Raw genomic sequence first — 6,191 nt, 5'->3', positions numbered from 1 at the left:
ACATAGCTTCAAAGCAACAGGGAAATTTGATTTTCTTAAGGAGGCAAAAATCTACATTTTTAATATCAACAATGAATCATATGAGTTTCAGGATCTTTGGGCTCCTGTTTTGAACCACAACTTTACTGTTTTAATGTACTTTAACTCCTCTCTTTACCATGACATGATGTTTTTTTTTTTGGTTTTTTTTTTAGCAAAACGTCTCTTGATGGATGATAAAGCTGCCATAGCACCCCATATTTCATCTAGGAGTTAGTGGAGAACGAAACAGACACAAAAAGAACTAGAATGATATACTTACATTGAAGTGCTGGACAGAAGAAAAACTGAAAAAGTCTTCTGCCAGTAATATCCTCAGAATCTGTTGAAAATACCATTGTTTTCTTGTAAATATGCTAGATCCCCCCCAATAAGGTGAATATATGTCAGTGTTGTGTTTCAGCTGAATTTAGCTGTGTCTGAATGAAAATAATCTGTTATTGCAGGTTCAAAGAAGCACACACAAATATTATGAGTTCAGAGAAAGTAGAGACAATCAAATGGCTGTTTGGTTTGATAGATAACTTCAATGTTATTTTTGGTTGGCTCTATTACTTTGGAGGCAAATTTTTAGAAACCATTGGGTGTGTGGATGTAAATAAAATCTGTCAAATGTGTACATTATTGTAAGAAAGTTAAAAAAAAAAAAGAGAGAGAGATTTCAACCGGAAATTGAATCTGTTGAAAAAAAATCAGTCTGAGTGTATTTTAGACTGCAGGACAATGTGTGTGTGTGTGTGTGTGTGTGTGTGTGTGTGTGTATAGACATACCGCTACCATCTGTATCTCATTATTGCCCCCCCACACCCCATCCCCCACCTCTCAGATCAGAGTGACTCCCATTTGGCCGTCTCTCTGTCAGACAGTTTATCACCCTGCACTCTCAGATAGAAACATAGTCTACCCCACATTAAATAGATGACAGGCACTTTATCATGTTATGCAACTTCATTGTTATTTACAGTTAAAATAATGAACGTGGCAAAGTATTAATTATTTAATTATTTTTTATATAAACCCTACCCTATTTTAAAAGTTTAAATGATCACACACACACTTTATTTATCACAGGTTTTTTTCAAACTATCGTCAGAAAACACACTTTAGATCATTTTCTTATAACGTTGAGTTCACTTGAGGTGTTTTCAGAAAGTATCCATTTAACTCTTTGTAATGGATTCCTCATTTTAATAAGTGATTTTTTTGGTGCTTTAATAAAAGTTACTAATTAGAAGAAGCAGTATTACAAAAAGCCACCACAGTTAACAGAAATGTTAAAATAGTGAACTATAAGATATTACTTCCCTGGATCAGAGTATTGTGGGTGTATTACAACAGGCTTTGGTATGACAAGCCAGATGACTGTCTATTGATGTGTTGTCTGTTTTTCATTTTCCAAAATATTTCCAGCCGTTTAGCCTTTATGTTTGTTTACTTGGGTAAACAAACGCCTATAGAGAGGTATGAAGCACTAAAAAGATCAAATCTGCTGAGACATGATCAGACCTGTGCCGCGTCAGTTTTTAACAAACCAATTCTGCAGGCTGTGTTTAAAGTCAGTTTGTAAAAATCTGACTAATCTTTAAAATGACTAAAGGACTGAGTGAGTGAGTCATTCCTTACTGGAAAAGACAGAGAAACATACACACACACACACACACACACACACACACACACACACACACACACACACACACACACACACACACACACACACACACACACACACACACACACACACACACACACACACACACACACACACACACACACACACACACACACACACACACACACACGATATGTGCTCAACCATGAGAAGCTGTAGCTCAGAATCCACACCTGCACACACTTAAAGTACATGTACCCATTTCATGGTCATAGCATACTGTCAAGTTCAGTCATCTGGCAACATCCTCTAATCTTAGTCATCTAGAAAATCAACTAATTCAAGTAATTTATTTTCATTTTTCAATTAAATAGTTAGTTGTGTATATTTATGTCTATGGTGATACATTTGCTGAAATATGCTCATGTGAGTGATGTCTGCAAAGTGTAGGGGATGATTATATTTCAAAATATGTTTTTCTTACAATATACAATACTGAATTACATACAAGCTTATTATTTCATGATAAAGATTCTAAAAAGGCATGTTTGATGCTCTGTTCATCCTTTTACTCGTAAAAACTGGCGGAAAATAACTCAGGACTTCTCCAGAGGTGAGAGAGTGGGAGAGAAGTGACTGCTGAGGTGAAACTAAAGAGCAATTTTGCCAAAAACAACTTTGATTGAGAGGGCCAAGATCACGTCATTATTTCACTCTGCCCTTTTTACACCATATATAGACATCTTAGAGTCTGACTGGTAGACTACTCAATAAAAAGAGTGTGTGTGTGTGTGCGTGTTTGTGTGTGTGTGAGAAAAACAATAGGAAAGATATTTATAGGGCATACATCTCAAGAGACTTTCTGTGACCATCAGAGTCTAAATATCATTGAAAGTGCATTAAATACAATGTTTAATGATAATATAATGTTACTTAATTATTACATGACTAATTAAATTAGCTATAATAAGGGTCATTAGTCCACTAATGCCATTTTTTGCACTGGCAGCGCCCATTTATACCAAACCAATGCCGTTCCGCGTCTTAGCCTTAGCGTCCTAAGTGCAAACACGCCTTTGGCATCAGTTGTTTTTTCTCTCCAAGTTGAAAATAGTTCAACTTTTGGATAACCGTCAATGCCACTTGTACCTCTCCGACCAATCAAAATAAAACATGTTTGTGCATGTTTTTCAGCCTGTGTGTGTGTGTGTGTGTAGCATGTCTCAACAACAGAGTGTAAAATTGAATTTCCCCTCAAGGGATCAATAAAGGATGTCTTATTCAGAATTTTCTTCTTAAAAAGAGAGTGAAGTCAAGTTCCCCATGGGTTTGTTGTTCTGAGCTATGTGTCCACACTGATGGGAAGGCACTTCCTTCAGCGTTTTTTTGATCCACTTAGAGGGTTAAATATGTTTCTTAATGTTTGGATTTGGCTTGAATCCCCCCAGTCCAACCCGTAGACTGTATAATGGACGGCGTCTTTTCTGTTGAACCGGTTGAGGTAAGAAAATCGTCTTGATGGGCGCTCACTTTGCGAATATGCAACCAGAGTCTTCGTAGTATGTGACGTAGGGCATGATCGAGTTTTGAAAAAAAAACACACCAATTCAATTAAGATACCAAAAAAAGGGTGAGATGTTCTTTAAATTGCCTTTTGAAAAAAACAATGTCCTTGCAGTTCCCTTATAGCTGTAAGTCTAATCTAATTGGTTTTAGTTGGCTTTAAATCAAACATGTCAGCTGGACGTTTGTTCACTATTGTTGCCCTAAAATGTGGAAGACAGACATTTAAATTATATCTCAACTCCAAGGATTGGCTTCTGGTCTGACACCTGGTTTATCTCACAGATTAGTCTTTTTCAGTCAGAGAGTCCTTCTCTCAGAAAGGAGTAATAGATGTTGTAAATTAATTCAGCAAAAGCTTCATTGTCTGTTTATCATTCACTGATTATTTCACAACGTTCTTTTCATGGCCTCTTTGCCAGATTAGATTTTCTGCCAAGAAGGCTGTGATCTGTGCTTTCCAAACTGATATGTTGCTCAACACAATCACAAAAGTGTTTTTAAGACATAATCTTACTGTAGAAAGAAAGAAAGAAAGAAAGAAAAATACATGCTCCATTCCACAATTATGCTCACAAATCATGTGAAGACTAAATTCTAACTTTTTCGATCATTACCGTTGTACATGTTGAGAAGTAACCATGGACTGTGTAAATCATGGACGTAGGACCCATTGGTTTCTGAAGAAACATTAAGCAGCCCAAGCCATATTGTGAATTCTACCTTCCCCATAACATTCGATCAATCTAGCTGGAAGCTTGGTGCATGTTGCCTCCTGACAAACAGCTCTAACACATCCAACTGTCAGTCAACTCAGCCAGACCCCAAGTTGTTCATTTTTCAACACTGTTGTTTGCTGCTTCAAAGCCACCTGGTTCTCTCCTGTGCATTAACCCTGCTTCATTTGAAGCATAATTATCGCATATTAGAGATTGTTTTGTTAAATATTATAAGCTACATAGAACACAAATGGAACAAACAATACTGTCTATTAGTAGTGATTCTTTCATCGTATGCCCGTGACTGCGAGTCAAGAATCCTATTGGATAAAATATGAGTGAACTGAACTTCCTCATGTCAAGATCCAGTCTATGAGTGTAAATAATGTATTCCACTGGTCCATTTCCTAAATATATAACAGAGAGCTGGAGAGACATGTGATGGCTCTATTTAAAGTCATATCCAAAAGTTTTCCTTTTTTTTAAAGAGCCAAAAGTTATTCAGAGACAAGAGACACTTTGATGAAATATGAAGCTTTCATTATTCCAAAAGGTAGAAAATATATATTCACTATTGTTGTGACACCAAGGCTCCTTTTAAGATCTGTGACACGGTGCGTCCAACTGCAACGTTCTGCAATTAGCCATTAGTCATTGTAAGTCATTTGAGGTATTGAGTTGCACAGAATAAACTATCATAGGGATTGGCAAGGTGACTATTGGGGTTATATACCAGCTGAATTTTATAGACATTCAAAATTTCCCCTTTTGGGACAATAAAGAATCTGAATCTGAAGTCATTGATATCATTTTGGACAACAACTTAAACGGCAGTCGAGTTTGACAAGTATGTCCCCATCTCCAGTGTTCATGCTCTCTCTTTCAGACTCAAACAGCTTGATAAGGGTTCCAAGCACTTCCCTGAAGTTTATCTTGAACAGTGGCACATGCCATGTGTTGCCTGAGTTGCAAGTGGGATGAAGGGATGTTGAGTCTGCTTTTGCTTGTTTACCGTGTTTCCTTGGGTACTCCAAGGAAAATATTTTGGTGGTGCATATCTGCATCGTGTCCAGGGTACCCCGTCCAAGGCCTTGAAACAAATCTTGTATGAATATGTCATTGCCAAGGACAACCAGGGTGACTGGAGATCTAATATATCATCACATGTTTTTGACAAGTGTTGAAACCATTAGAAATCAACAAGTTGTCAGTGTATCATTCACAAAGCCTCCTAAGTACTAAGAGTTGCTCCTAGTGACACAATTCTTAGGATCAGGACACTTTCTAAGAATTTCCCCTCAAAGTTGAGACTAAATCCTTGAAAAGATAAAAGTTATTCACAAAGCATCTTAGCCCTTCAGAGAGGTCCTAAGGTGTAAAACTGTTAGGAGTAGTGAGGAGGACTTTTAACAGGCTTGAGAGTTGACTCATTTTTGGCCAAACAGATTGAAACAATTTGTGCAGACATTTCAATCCATATATACCTTTTTTCAGTACAAAGTGAGACATGCATGTTGAGTTTTTCTACATGTGGTTACCTCCTCAGGTGCATCCAATCACTAATTAAGACTCTTCACCTGCTGATGTAACGATCAGCATGTGAAGAATTTGCTGCACAAGTGAGCATGTGATTTCAAACATTTTGTAGACTCTATACCTATAAATTACATCTTATTATTATCACACATATTCTAATTTCATAGTGTTCGTAATTGAACAATGTCTAGATTCTATGTTTGACTTTTTATCTACATTTTTTTTGGATTAACCAATCACAGCTTCTGAAAAAATGTGTCATACCTAGCAACAGGGTCGACCACGCCTCCTCACTAAGATAAAGGTTTATGTCCATTTCTTGTTCATAGTTGCTCTGGGAATGTTCCTAAATCACTCCTAGGCTAAGACTCCTTGCTAGGATTTTTTAAGCTATAGGAGCTCTCTGAGAGGATTCTCAGATTGTTTGTGAATACGGGCCCTGGTCTTCTGGAGCACTTTCACCAAAGGCTCATGTCTCTTTTGCATATTGTACTGAGCTGCATGATGAGAGGAAAGAGAAGCTGAGCGTTGCATTTACCTGCATTAAAGGTTGTTCACACAACTCAGGGTTCAGCCCAAACATGATATAAGGTACATTTTCTGTGTTTAAAGGGATGGTTTGGATTTTTTTGAAGTGAGAATATAAGAGCAACTTGTCAATAGTAAGTGTATTAGCCACAGGAGAAGTCTGTCAGCTTGGCCCCTTTATTGAGAAACTGGCTATA

Source organism: Labrus mixtus, chromosome 9 (genome assembly GCF_963584025.1).
Source record: "Labrus mixtus chromosome 9, fLabMix1.1, whole genome shotgun sequence".
In the NCBI taxonomy this organism is placed as follows: domain Eukaryota; kingdom Metazoa; phylum Chordata; class Actinopteri; order Labriformes; family Labridae; genus Labrus; species Labrus mixtus.
The sequence above is the reverse complement of the archived record's forward strand: the minus strand, read 5'-3'. Positions refer to the sequence as shown.